The following is a 16026-nucleotide window of genomic DNA, read 5'->3' as shown; positions in this document are numbered from 1 at the left end:
CGCGTACAGCACGCGACCGTTGGGAACCCCAAGAGGAAGGTGTGATGCGTACAGCGGCAAGTTTTCCCTCAGTATGAAACCAAGGTTTAATCGAACCAGTAGGAGCCAAGAAGCACGTTGAAGGTTGATGGCGGCGAGATGTAGTGCGGCGCAACACCAGGGATTCCGGCGCCAACGTGGAACCTGCACAACACAAACCAAGTACTTTACCCCAACGAAACAGTGAGGTTGTCAATCTCACCGGCTTGCTGTAACAAAGGATTAGATGTATAGTGTGGATGATGATTGTTTGCAGAGAACAGTAGAACAATTGCAGTAGATTGTATTTCAGTATAAAGAATGGACCGGGGTCCACAGTTCACTAGTGGTGTCTCTCCCATAAGATAAATAGTATGTTGGGTGAACAAATTACAGTTGGGCAATTGACAAATAGAGAGGGCATGATCATGCACATACATATTATGATGAGTATAGTGAGATTTAATTGGGCATTACGACAAAGTACATAGACCGCTATCCAGCATGCATCTATGCCTAAAAAGTCCACCTTCAGGTTATCATCCGAACCCCTTCCAGTATTAAGTTGCTAACAACAGACAATTGCATTAAGTATTGCGCGTAATGTAATCAATAACTACATCCTCGGACATAGCATCAATGTTTTATCCCTAGTGGCAACAGAACATCCATAACCTTAGGGGTTTCTGTCACTCCCCCAGATTCACGGAGACATGAACCCACTATCGAGCATAAATACCCCCTCTTGGAGTTACAAGCATCAACTTGGCCAGAGCATCTACTAGTAACGGAGAGCATGCAAGATCATAAACAACACACAGATATAAATTGATAATCAACATAACATGGTATTCTCTATTCATCGGATCCCAACAAACACAACATATAGCATTACAGATAGATGATCTTGATCATGTTCGGCAGCTCACAAGACCCGACAATTAAGCACAATGAGGAGAAGACAACCATCTAGCTACTGCTATGGACCCATAGTCCAGGGGTGAACTACTCACTCATCACTCCGGAGGCGACCATGGCGGCGTAAAGTCCTCCGGGAGATGAATCCCCTCTCCGGCAGGGTGCCGGAGGCGATCTCCTGAATCCCCCGAGATGGGATTGGCGGCGGCGGCGTCTCTGGAAGGTTTTCCGTATCGTGGCTCTCGGTACGGGGGGTTTCACGACGAAGGCTATTTGTAGGCGGAAGGGCAGGTCAAGGGGCGTCACGAGGGGCCCAGGAGATAGGTCGGCGCGGCCAAGGGCTGGGCCGCGCCGCCCTACCTCCTGGCCACCTCGTGGCCCCACTTCGTTGACTCTTCGGTCTTCTGGAAGCTTCGTGTGAAAATAGGCCCCTGGACGTTGATTTCGTCCAATTCCGAGAATATTTCCTTACTAGGATTTCTGAAACCAAAAACAGTAGAAAACAGCAACTGGCTCTTCGGCATCTTGTTAATAGGTTAGTTCTAGAAAATGCATAAATATCACTGTTCAAAAACTAGGCCGATTCAACGATTTCTAGGCCGATTAATCGCTACTAGGGGCCTGACCGTGTCGATTACCATTAATCGCTTGGGTTAATCCTTTAGCCTGATTAATCAGTCTGAAAGTCCGATTACTAGGTATGTTCCCGATTAACTATTACACTTGGCTAACAAAGTTACAATTTTTTCAATGCATATCGCTAATACAGGCCCTACCCCTCCCCAAATAAAGTAGATTTTGTGAAGCTCCCGCTTCATTGCATCCTCCAGTAGCTTGATTTCCACTGTTGCCAAATAGTTTTTTGCCCTCCTAGACCAGTTACTCGTAGTTGTCCAGGCCTCAGATACAGGAGCTCGACCACCTTGAGGAGCTCGAGGACGCCTTCAATAGGTTAGGTGGTTGAGGTGTAAGAGGGGTCATACCCTAGGTAGGTGGTGGGAGAAGATAACCTTCAGAGGTGAGACAAGAAGAAGTGGAAGGAAGGAAGGCGGCTTCGGCTAGTGGATCCTGATTCGCTCGTGACCTTGAAGATTAGGTCACGTAGGAGAAGCGCACATGTTTTTCTAGGATTTTAGGCTCTAGAGATGTAGGGACAGACATATAGAGGCTCATATACTATTTTTTTTCTTTCTTATGCATACTATTTTAAGTGATAATTTGTGTAGGTTGCACCGATTAATAGACGACCGATTAAATCAGTTAATCGTCCGAATTCCGGTTAATCGCTACTCCCAAGCCAACCGAGCAGTTAACGTTTACCGATTTTCTTAACATTGATAAATATGATGTAAAGTATGCATAAAACATGTAGATATCATCAATAATGTGGCATGGAACATAAGAAATTATCTATACGTCGGAGACGTATCAGCATCCCCAAGCTTAGTTTCTGCTCGTCCCGAGCAGGTAAACGATAACAAAGATAATTTCTGGAGTGACATGCCATCATAACCTTGATCATACTATTGTAAGCATATGTAATGAATGCAGCGATCAAAACAATGTAAATGACATGAGTAAACAAATGAATCATATAGCAAAGACTTTTCATGAATAGTACTTCAAGACAAGCATCAATAAGTCTTGCATAAGAGTTAACTCATAAAGCAATAAATCCATAGTAGAGGTATTGAAGCAACACAAAGGAAGATTAAGTTTCAGCGGTTGCTTTCAACTTGTAACATGTATATCTCATGGATAGTTGTCAATGTAAAGTAATATAACAAGTGCAATATGGAAGTATGTAGGAATCAATGCACAGTTCACACAAGTGTTTGCTTCTTGAGGTGGAGAGAGATAGGTGAACTGACTCAACATAAAAGTAAAAGAATGGTCCTTCAAAGAGGAAAGCATCGATTGCTATATTTGTGCTAGAGCTTTGATTTTGAAAACATCAAGAGAGCATAAAAGTAAAATTTTGAGAGGTGTTTGTTGTTGTCAACGAATGGTAGTGGGCACTCTAACCCCCTTGCCAGACAAACCTTCAAAGAGCGGCTCCCATTTTATTTTATTTTTGTGTGGCACTCCTTCCAACCTTTCTTTCACAAACCATGGCTAACCGAATCCTTCGGGTGCCTGCCAATAATCTCATACCATGAAGGAGTGCCTTTTTTATTTTAGTTTTATTATGATGACACTCCTCCCCACCTTTGCTTTCTCAAGCCATGGCTAACCGAATCCTTCGGGTGCCGTCCAACAATCACATACCATGGAGGAGTGTCTATTTTTATTAATTAATTTGGGACTGGGAATCCCATTGCCAGCTCTTTTTGCAAAATTATTGGATAAGCAGATGAAGCCACTAGTCCATTGGTGAAAGTTGCCCAGCAAGATTGAAAGATAAACACCACATACTTCCTCATGAGCTATAAAACATTGACACAAATCAGAGGTAATAAATTTTGAATTGTTTAAAGGTAGCACTCAAGCAATTTACTTTGGAATGGCGGAGAAATACCATGTAGTAGGTAGGTATGGTGGACACAAATGGCATAGTGGTTGGCTCAAGTATTTGGATGCATGAGAAGTATTCCCTCTCGATACAAGGTTTAGGCTAGCAAGGCTATTTGAAACAAACACAAGGATGAACCGGTGCAGCAAAACTCACATAAAAGACATATTGTAAGCATTATAAGACTCTACACCGTCTTCCTTGTTGTTCAAACTCAATACTAGAAATTATCTAGACTTTAGAGAGACCAAATATGCAAACCAAATTTTAGCATGCTCTATGTATTTCTTCATTAATGGGTGCAAAGTATATGATGCAAGAGCTTAAACATGAGCACAACAATTGCCAAGTATCACATTATCCAAGACATTTTAGCAAATTACTACATGTATCATTTTCTAATTCCAACCATATAACAATTTAACGAAGAAGAAACTTTCGCCATGAATATTATGAGTAAAGCCTAAGGACATATTTGTCCATATGGAACAGCGGAGCGTGTCTCTCTCCCACACAATGAATGCTAGGATCCATTTTATTCAAACAAAACAAAAACAAAAACAAACCGACGCTCCAAGCAAAGCACATAAGATGTGATGGAATAAAAATATAGTTTCAGGGGAGGAACCTGATAATGTTGTCGATGAAGAAGGGGATGCCTTGGGCATCCCCAAGCTTAGACGCTTGAGTCTTCTTAATATATGCAGGGGTGAACCACCGGGGCATCCCCAAGCTTAGAGCTTTCACTCTCCTTGATCATGTTGTATCATCTCCCTCTCTTGATCCTTGAAAACTTCCTCCACACCAAACTCAAAACAACTCATTAGAGGGTTAGTGCACAATCAAAATATACATGTTCAGAGGTGACATAATCATTCTTAACACTTCTGGACATTGCACAAAGCTACTGAAAGTCAATGGAATCGAAAAATCCATCAAGCATATCAAAACAGGCAATGCGAAATAAAAGGCAGAATCTGTCAAAACAGAACAGTTCGTAAAGACGAATTTTATTGAGGCACCAGACTTGCTCAAATGAAAATGCTCAAATTTAATGAAAGTTGCGTACATATCTGAGGATCACTCAAGTAAATTGGCATAATTTTCTGAGTTACCTACAGAGAATTTTGCCCAGATTCGTGACAGCAAAGAAATCTGTTTCTGTGCAGTAATCCAAATCTAGTATGAACCTTAGTATCAACGACTTTACTTGGCACAACAATGCACAAAACTAAGATAAGGAGAGGTTGCTACAGTAGTAAACAACTTCCAAGACACAAATATAAAATAAAGGTACTGTATCAAAATAAACACATGGGTTATCTCCCAAGAAGTTCTTTCTTTATAGCCATTAAGATGGGCTCAGCAGTTTAAATGATGCACTCGCAAGAAATAGTATTTGAAGCAAAAGAGAGCATCAAGAGGCAAATTCAAAACAAATTTAAGTCTAACATGCTTCCTATGCATAGGAATCTTGTAAATAAACAAGTTCATGAAGAGCAAAGTGACAAGCATAGGAAGATAAAACAAGTGTAGCTTCAAAAATTTCAGCACATAGAGAGGTGTTTTAGTAACATGAAAATTTCTACAACCATATTTTCCTCTCTCATAATAACTTTTAGTAGCATCATGAGCAAACTCAACAATATAACTATCACATAAAGCATTCTTATCATGAGTCTCATGCATAAAATTATTACTCTCCACATAAGCATAATCAATTTTATTAGTAATAGCGGGAGCAAATTCAACAAAGTAGCTATCATTATTATTCTCATCATCAAATATAGGAGGCATATTGTAATCATAATCAAATTTATCCTCCATAACAGGCGGTAACAAAAGACTACTATCATTATAATCATCATAAATAGGAGGTAAAGTATCATCAAAGTAAATTTCCTCCTCATTGCCCGGGGGACTAAAAATATCATGCTCATCAAAACCAGCTTCCCCAAGCTTAGAATTTTCCATAGCATTAGCAACAATAGTGTTCAAAGCATTCATATTAATAACATTCCCATTAGCATGCATATAAAGTTCCATGGGTTTTTTAATTCTCTCTTCAAACACATCATGTCCTAATTCAAGATAAAGTTCATAAAGATCTCTCATATTTTTGTTGTTTTCCATTATGCCTAACTAGTGTAAACAAGAAACAAAAAGATGCAATTGCAGGATCTAAAGGAAATAGCTTCGAGCACACACACAACGGCGCCAGAAAAGTACTTTACCTGGGACCGGAGTATGAGAGCCTTTTACCTTTCCTCCCCGGCAACGGCGCCAGAAAACAGTCTTGATACGCGTACAGCACGCGACCGTTGGGAACCCCAAGAGGAAGGTGTGATGCGTACAGCGGCAAGTTTTCCCTCAGTATGAAACCAAGGTTTAATCGAACCAGTAGGAGCCAAGAAGCACGTTGAAGGTTGATGGCGGCGAGATGTAGTGCGGCGCAACACCAGGGATTTCGGCGCCAACGTGGAACCTGCACAACACAAACCAAGTACTTTGCCCCAACGAAACAGTGAGGTTGTCAATCTCACCGGCTTGCTGTAACAAAGGATTAGATGTATAGTGTGGATGATGATTGTTTGCAGAGAAAAGTAGAACAATTGCAGTAGATTGTATTTCAGTATAAAGAATGGACTGGGGTCCACAGTTCACTAGTGGTGTCTCTCCCATAAGATAAATAGCATGTTGGGTGAACAAATTACAGTTGGGCAATTGACAAATAGAGAGGGCATGACCATGCACATACATATTATGATGAGTATAGTGAGATTTAATTGGGCATTACGACAAAGTACATAGACCGCTATCCAGCATGCATCTATGCCTAAAAAGTCCACCTTCAGGTTATCATCCGAACCCCTTCCAGTATTAAGTTGCTAACAACAGACAATTGCATTAAGTATTGCGCGTAATGTAATCAATAACTACATCCTCGGACATAGCATCAATGTTTTATCCCTAGTGGCAACAGCACATCCATAACCTTAGGGGTTTCTGTCACTCCCCCAGATTCACGGAGACATGAACCCACTATCAAGCATAAATACCCCCTCTTGGAGTTACAAGCATCAACTTGGCCAGAGCATCTACTAGTAACGGAGAGCATGCAAGATCATAAACAACACATAGATATAAATTGATAATCAACATAACATGGTATTCTCTATTCATCGGATCCCAACAAACACAACATATAGCATTACAGATAGATGATCTTGATCATGTTCGATAGCTCACAAGACCCGACAATTAAGCACAATGAGGAGAAGACAACCATCTAGCTACTGCTATGGACCCATAGTCCCGGGGTGAACTACTCACTCATCACTCCGGAGGCGACCATGGCGGCGTAGAGTCCTCCGGGAGATGAATCCCCTCTCCGGCAGGGTGCCGGAGGCGATCTCCTGAATCCCCCGAGATGGGATTGGCGGCGGCGGCGTCTCTGGAAGGTTTTCCATATCGTGGCTCTCGGTACTGGGGGTTTCGCGACGAAGGCTATTTGTAGGCGGAAGGGCAGGTCAAGGGGCATCACGAGGGGCCCAGGAGACAGGTCGGCGCGGCCAAGGGCTGGGCCGCGCCGCCCTACCTCCTGGCCACCTCGTGGCCCCACTTCGTTGACTCTTCGGTCTTCTGGAAGCTTCGTGTGAAAATAGGCCCCTGGGCGTTGATTTCGTCCAATTCCGAGAATATTTCCTTACTAGGATTTCTGAAACCAAAAACAGTAGAAAACAGCAACTGGCTCTTTGGCATCTTGTTAATAGGTTAGTTCCAGAAAATGCATAAATATGATGTAAAGTATGCATAAAACATGTAGATATCATCAATAATGTGGCATGGAACATAAGAAATTATCGATACGTCGGAGACGTATCAGTGGTCGGGGTCCACCCTAATATGGGAATAATGGGACCGGCGAGGACCTAGGGTCGGGGTATGCAACAAAGGGTGGGTGTGCGAGGTAGCGGAGGAATATGATTGGCTATGACCTTATACCGGGCCTCACACCAAAGGAAGTGTGGACGGGGAATATGCCCGGTTGGCACTAAGGTTAAGATCTCTTATGGGTAAAGCAACACACCTCTGCAGAGTGTAATGAATCGTGACCTGTCACTCCCTGTTCCGGGATATGGAACTGCGAACGCTGCCGGAAAGGAGTGATACGTCCCCGACGTATCCATAATTTCTGTCGTTCCATGCTTGTTTTATGACAATACTTACATGTTTTGCTTGCACTTTATGATGATTTCATGCATTTTCTGGAACTAACCTATTAACGAGATGCCACAGTGCCAGTTCCTGTTTTCTCCTGTTTTTGGTTCCAGAAAGGCTGTTCGGGCAATATTCTCGGAATTGGACAAAATCAACGCCAAACCTCCTATTTTTCCCGGAAGGCTCCAGAACACCGAAGAAGAGTCGGAGAGGGGCCAGGGGGCCACCACACCACATGGCGGCGCGGGCCAGACCCTGGCCGCGCCGGCCTAGGGTGTGGCGCCCCCAGGTGCCCCCCTGCGCCGCCTCTTCGCCTATAAAATCCCTTTCGACCTAAAAACGCAGTACCAATTGACGAAACTCCAGAAAGACTCCAGGGGCGCCGCCACCGTCGCGAAACTCCAATTCGGGGGACAGAACTCTGTCCCGGCACCCTGCCGGGACGGGGAAGTGCCCCCGGAAGCCATCTCCATCAACGCCACCGCCTCCGCCATGCTCCGTGAGTAGTTCCCCCATGGACTACGGGTTCTAGCAGTAGCTATGTCGGTATACTCTCCCCATGTACTTCAATACAATGGTCTCATGAGCTGCCTTACATGATTGAGATTCATCTGATGTAATCGGTGTTGTGTTTGTTGGGATCCGATGGATGATACATTATGATTAGTCTATCTATAAAGTTTGTGAAGTTATTGTTGCTGCAATCTTGTTATGCTTAATGCTTGTCACTAGGGCCCGAGTGCCATGATCTTAGATTTGAGCTCTATATTGTTGCTTAGATTGTATCTACAAGTTGTATGCACATGTCACTGTCCGGAACCAATGGCCCCGAAGTGAGAAGAATCGGGACAACCGGAGGGGATGGTAGTGATGTGAGGATCACATGTTTTCACGGTGTGTTAATGCTTTGCTCCGGTGCTCTATTAAAAGGAGTACCTTAATATCCAGTAGTTTCCCTTGAGGCCCGGCTGCCACCGGCTGGTAGGACAAAAGATGTTGTGCAAGTTTCTCATTGCGAGCACGTACGACTATAATCGGAAAACATGCCTACATAATTAATAATCTTGATGTTCTATCTTAATGCTTTGATTCCTATCAATTGCCCAACTGTAATTTGTTCACCCAACACTTGTTACTTGTTATTGGAGAGTTACCACTAGTGTAGATCGCTGGGAACCCCGGTCCATCTCTCATCATCATATACTTGTTCTACATGTCATTGGAAGTAGTATCAACTATCTTCTGGTGCCATTGCTCTCATATTGCTATTATCGCTGCGTATTCTTTGTTACTATTGCTCTCATATTACTGCTACTTTCACATCACCCCTGTTGCTAGTGCTTTTCCAGGTGCAGCTGAATTGACAACTTAGTTGTTAAGGCTTATAAGTATTCTTTACCTCCCCTTGTGTCGAATCAATAAATTTGGGTTTTACTTCCCTCGAAGACTATCGCGATCCCCTATACTTGTGGGTCATCAAGACTGTTTTCTGGCGCCGTTGCCGGGGAGGCATAGCTCTACTCATAAGTTCACCTGGGGAGTACACTCTACCTCTCTCTCTGTTTTATTTTATTTTGTTTTGCTTAGTTTACTTTTGTCTAGTTTATTTGTGCTTAGTTTATTTCTGTCTAGTATTAGTTTGCGTAGTTTACTTTTGCTTAGTTTATTTTTGTCTTGTTTTATTTGTCTCATATACCCAAAAATCCATAAAAATTTGAAAAACCGAAAAATTAAAAACTGCTGTTATGGGAGAACCAACAACCTACTTGGAGCTTATAGAATGTTATAATAATTATAGAGAATCAAGAACTGGTAAAATAATGAGTGCTATGATAGAGAAATTAAATACAATTGCTAGAATCTTGCTTAGACGCCATGATATAAACTGTTGCTCTCAACAGGATACTAAACATCTTAAATTTCAATGTGGCTTTAGTGAGGAATTTTTTATTAAGAACTATAACCGGAATTGCTATATTCATTATGGGTTCGAAGAGGTAGAACAATTTGTCTTATTTATGGGAGCCTCCGAGATAGAATCCTTCATGGTTGAGAATTATGAAACTTGTGCTATTTGTAAGGACCTTAAAGATTATGTCTCTACTATCCTTAATTCTTGCATAGAATGCTACAGTAGGAATCCTTATATCCTTGATTATAAAGAGAGACACATTAATGCACAAGAATGCACTCACAATTTGCAGGAACCGGTGGAAGAAGAAATTGATGAACCTGAAAGCTCATTGGATGAAAAAGAGGAGGAAATTGATGAACCTGAAAGCTCATTGGATGAAAAAGAAGAGGAGAGCGACGAACAAAAGGAGGAAGAATGGATTAGCTACCCATGCCAACCTTCTAATGAGAGTAACTCTTTATCTCTTACACTATTTGATTGTCCTCCATGCTTACCGAAAGAGGTTGAATGTTATGTTCCTGTGGATTCTCTTGAAATATTCCCTATGAGTAAAACTTGTGAGAATAATTATGCTACTATTATTTATGATAATCCATGCTACTTTGATAAATCTTATGATAATGCTTTGTTTGTGCCTGATGTCGAAATGCATGGTACTAAAGAATTTTGCTTAGCAAATGTCTATGATAAAGCTCTAGATGATGGTCCTATGTTACTTGATAATATTAATTGTGCTACTAATGAAAATGGGATTGGAGAGTTATTGACTTTATCTATGTGTCCCATATCTCTTGAGATCGATCAACTACCTTGTTATATTATTAATAAAAGTAAGTTTGAAAGTTTGAATTCCACTATTCTTGAACTTGATAAAAATTATGTGTTTGGAAATCATGAAAAGTATGCTGCATGTGATAGTTATATTGTTGAGTTTATTCATGAAGCTACTGAAAATTATTATGAGAGAGGAAAATATGGTTGTAGAAATTTGCATGGTACTAAAACACCTCTCTATATGCTTAAAAATTTGAAGTTACTCTTGTTTTATCTTCCTATGCTTGCTACTTCGTTCTTCATGAATTTATTTGTGTACAAGATTCCTATGCATAGGAAGTGGGTTAGACTTAAATGTGTTATGGATTTGCCTCTTGATGCTCTCTTTTGTTTCAAATACTATTTCTTGCGAGTGCATCATTAAAACTGCTGAGCCCATCTTAATGGCTGTAAAGAAAGAACTTCTTGGGAGATAACCCATGTGTTATTTTGCTACAGTACTTTGTTTTATATTTGTGTCTTGGAAGTTGTTTACTACTGTAGCAACCTCTCCTTATCTTAGTTTTGTGTTTTGTTGTGCCAAGTGAAGCCTCTAATCGAAGGTTGATACTAGATTTGGATTTCTGCGCAGAAACAGATTTCTATCTGTCACGAATCTGGGTCTAATTCTCTGTAGGAAACTCAGAAAATTATGCCAATTTACGTGCGTGTTCCTCAGATACGTACGCAACTTTCATTAGTTTTGAGTTTTCTGATTTGAGCAACGGAAGTATTTTATTAAAATTCGTCTTTACTGGCTGTTCTGTTTTGGCAGATTCTGTCTCTGTTTTTTGCATTGTCTCTTGTGGACTTTAAGCGAGCTTTTCTAGACATAGAGAGCTGTAGCTAATGTTTTATTGAGTTCTTGCAATGTGCCACTACAGGACCAAGGTGGATTCAAATTTTTTGAGTACTAACCCCTCTAATGAAGTTTATGAGAAGTTTGTTGTGAAGGAAGTTTTCAAGGGTCAAGAGAGGAGGATGATATATGATCAAGAAGAGTGAAAAGTCTAATCTTGGGGATGCCCCCGTGGTTCATCCCTGCATATTTCAAGAAGACTCAAGCGTCTAAGCTTGGGGATGCCCAAGGCATCCCCTTCTTCATCAACTTATCAGGTTCCTCCCCTGAAACTATATTTTTATTCAGTCACATCATATGTGCTTTACTTGGAGCGTCTGTGTGCTTTTATTTTTGTTTTTGTTTGAATAAGATCGGATCCTAGCAATCCTTGATTGGGAGAGAGACACGCTCCGCTTTTTCATATGAACACTTGTACTTCGTTTTATTTTTAATGTTCAATGATAAGAGTTGGAAGCTACAATACTTATATTTATTTGGTTGGAAGCAGAAAATGCCTCATATGTCTTGGATAATTTGATACTTGGCAATTGTTTTGAGCTCTCAAGTAGATCATAAGTTTTTGCATGTAGTTTAAACCTATTAGTGGAGAACTACCGTAAAGCTTGTTAAAATTGGTTTGCATAATTGATCTCTCTTAAGGTCTAGATATTTTCTGGTAAAAGTGTTTGAGCAACAAGGAAGACAGTGTAGAGTATTATAATGGTTGCAATATGTTCTTATGTAAGTTTTGCTGTACCGGTTCATACTTGTGTTTGCTTCAAACAACCTTGCTAGCCTAAGCCTTGTATCGAGAGGGAATACTTCTCATGCATCCAAAATCCTTGAGCCAACCACTATGCCAATTGTGTCCACCATACCTACCTACTATGTGGTATTTCCTGCCATTCCAAAGTAAATTGCTTGAGTGCTACCTTTAAACAATTCAAAATGCTTCTCAATTTGTGTTTATGTTTCATAGCTCATGAGGAAGTATGTGGTGTTTAGCTTTCAACCTTGTCATTTACTTTTGACGGACTCTCATATGGACTAGTGGCACATCCGCTTATCCAATAATTTTGCAAAAAGAGCTGGCAATGGGATTCCCAGTCCCAAATTAATTAACAAAAAAATAGACACTCCTCCATGGTTTGTGATTGATGGACGGCACCCGAAGGATTCGGTTAGCCATGGCTTGTGTAAGCAAAGGTTGGGGGGAGTGTCATCATCATAATAAAACTAAAATAAAAAGGCACTCCTTCATGGTATGAGATTGTTGGCAGGCACCCGAGGATTCGGTTAGCCATGGTTTGTGTAAGAAAGGTTGGAAGGAGTGCCAAATAAATATGCAATAATTCATGGGAGCCGCTCTTAAAAGTCCGGTTGGCGAGGTAGTTAGTGTACCCATTACCATTCGTTGACAACAACATACACCTCTCAAAATTTTACTTTTTATGCTCTCTTTATGTTTTCAAAACCAAAGCTCTAGCACAAATATAGCAATCGATGCTTTCCTCTTTGAAGGACCATTCTTTTACTTTATGTTGAGTCAGTTTACCTACTTCCTCCCACCTTAGAAGCAAACACTTGTGTCAACTGTGCATTGATTCTTACATATTTGCATATCTGCATTCATCATATTACTTTATGTTGACAATATCCGTGAGATATACATGTTGAAAGTTGAAAGCAACCGCTGAAACTTATATCTTCCTTTGTGTTGCTTCGATGCCTTTACTTTGAATTTATTGCTTTATGAGTTAACTCTTGTGCAAGACTTTTGATGCTTGTCTTGAAAGTATTATTCATGAAAAGTTTTGCTATATGTTATCTATTTGTTAGCAACTATAAATCATTGCCTTGAGTCACTTCATTCATTTCATATGCTTTGTAATAGTATGATCAAGGTTATGTAAGTAGCATGTCACTACAGAAATTATTCTTTTTATCGTTTACCTGCTCGGGACGAGCAGGAACTAAGCTTGGGGATGCTGATACGTCCTCGACGTATCCATAATTTCTGTCATTCCATGCTTGTTTTATGACAATACTTACATGTTTTGCTTGCACTTTATGATGATTTCATGCATTTTCCGGAACTAACCTATTAACGAGATGCCACAGTGCCAGTTCCTGTTTTCTGCTGTTTTTGGTTCCAGAAAGGCTGTTCGGGCAATATTCTCGGAATTGGACGAAATCAACGCCAAACCTCCTATTTTTCCCGGAAGGCTCCAGAACACCGAAGAAGAGTCGGAGAGGGGCCACCACACCACATGGCGGCGCGGGCCAGACCCTGGCCGCGCCGGCCTAGGGTGTGGCGCCCCCAGGTGCCCCCCTGCGCCGCCTCTTCGCCTATAAAATCCCTTTCGACCTAAAAACGCAGTACCAATTGACGAAACTCCAGAAAGACTCCAGGGGCGCCGCCACCATCGCGAAACTCCAATTCGGGGGACAGAACTCTGTCCCGGCACCCTGCCGGGACGGGGAAGTGCCCCCGGAAGCCATCTCCATCAACGCCACCGCCTCCGCCATGCTCCGTGAGTAGTTCCCCCATGGACTACGGGTTCTAGCAGTAGCTATGTCGGTATACTCTCCCCATGTACTTCAATACAATGGTCTCATGAGCTGCCTTACATGATTGAGATTCATCTGATGTAATCGGTGTTGTGTTTGTTGGGATCCGATGGATGATACATTATGATTAGTCTATCTATAAAGTTTGTGAAGTTATTGTTGCTGCAATCTTGTTATGCTTAATGCTTGTCACTAGGGCCCGAGTGCCATGATCTTAGATTTGAGCTCTATATTGTTGCTTAGATTGTATCTACAAGTTGTATGCACATGTCACTGTCCGGAACCAATGGCCCCGAAGTGAGAAGAATCGGGACAACCGGAGGGGATGGTAGTGATGTGAGGATCACATGTTTTCACGGTGTGTTAATGCTTTGCTCCGGTGCTCTATTAAAAGGAGTACCTTAATATCCAGTAGTTTCCCTTGAGGCCCGGCTGCCACCGGCTGGTAGGACAAAAGATGTTGTGCAAGTTTCTCATTGCGAGCACGTACGACTATAATCGGAAAACATGCCTACATAATTAATAATCTTGATGTTCTATCTTAATGCTTTGATTCCTATCAATTGCCCAACTGTAATTTGTTCACCCAACACTTGTTACTTGTTATTGGAGAGTTACCACTAGTGTAGATCGCTGGGAACCCCGGTCCATCTCTCATCATCATATACTTGTTCTACATGTCATTGGAAGTAGTATCAACTATCTTCTGGTGCCATTGCTCTCATATTGCTATTATCTTTCTGTGTATTCTGTTACTATTGCTCTCATATTACTGCTACTTTCACATCACCCCTGTTGCTAGTGCTTTTCCAGGTGCAGCTGAATTGACAACTCAGTTGTTAAGGCTTATAAGTATTCTTTACCTCCCCTTGTGTCGAATCAATAAATTTGGGTTTTACTTCCCTCGAAGACTATCGCGATCCCCTATACTTGTGGGTCATCAAGGAGCTCCATGAAGTTCTAGTAAACCGGTGAAGGCTGACGGACATAGTTCTTCTGACTAAAAGCAACCTTTTGAAGAAATGGTTATGAAAACCTGCATTGGTATTAGACTTTCTGGTCTAATGCCGTAGCTAGTGCATTAAACACCTCTTTCCTATAATGAACTTGTTGAGTACGCTCGTACTCATCCCACTCTTAAATCCCCTGCTTAGATATGGAGGCATCGAAGGAGGATCTACAGTGCAACTCGGAGGCCGAGGAGTCAACAACTACTTCAAGAGACAGGACCCTGTCTAAGGAGTCAGATACCACATCCAACAAGGAGAAAACCTAGTTTAGCCGTAGAAGGGAACTAGCTTCCTAAACCTAGCTCCTACTTAGCTAGAATCTATTCTTAGCCTCTATAGCTAGTTAAATACTCTACAAATAGAGTTCGTGATAGGATTAGACTACGAGTCGTTCTTCTGGAGTTTATTTGCAGATTTACCTCATTGTAAAGTAGGAGGTTGTGCTGATCTTTTGTAACAGAGTCAATGTTGTAATTCTGTAGACATGCCTTGGACCCGCATATGTTTCTGTTGTATCACTCTGAGTGATATAATACTAGTGGAACGGTGTTTCATTGGTGTTATATCTGACTTGCATACTACACCATGCAGTGGTATGCCGGGTCACCACAGTTGGTATCAGAGCAAATGCTTTGACCTAGGATTAAAACCCTTTAAAGGAGACTTATAGGATTGGTAGTGTCTATAGGAAGTTGTTTTTGATAAACCAAATACTTCTTATGACTTGAGATGGATATTCACTTGAGAATAATCCTGACACACTTGAGTCAACATTTCTTACCTAGCTTACCAAGATAAAGTAAAGTTAGTCAGCTAATCCCAGATATGTAGTATATCATTAAGTCCTTAAAACAATAGACGAGTAGATCACAGTTGGTATACAATACATTGTAGTCCAAACAGAGGATATAACCATAAGGAAGATATCCTATTGGAAGATGTGTACCAACATATGATATGGTCAAGTAAGAGATATCCATACCTGTAATAGGAGTAATATCAAGTGATGAATATAATTAAGATATCCTAATAGAAAATGTAGACCAAGTTAAGTAATGAGTAAGTAAATTATCCAAACTTGTAAAACAACTGATAGTAAGTGATAAAAACAAGTGATATGAGGTAGTATAGACCATGACGAGTCAATCATGGGAAATAAGGAAGAGCGATAGGAATAATATATGTCTACTTACATGGTAGAGTAGCT

Source organism: Lolium perenne, chromosome 4 (assembly GCF_019359855.2).
Source record: "Lolium perenne isolate Kyuss_39 chromosome 4, Kyuss_2.0, whole genome shotgun sequence".
In the NCBI taxonomy this organism is placed as follows: Eukaryota; Viridiplantae; Streptophyta; class Magnoliopsida; order Poales; family Poaceae; genus Lolium; species Lolium perenne.
Note: the sequence above shows the minus strand (reverse complement) of the source record.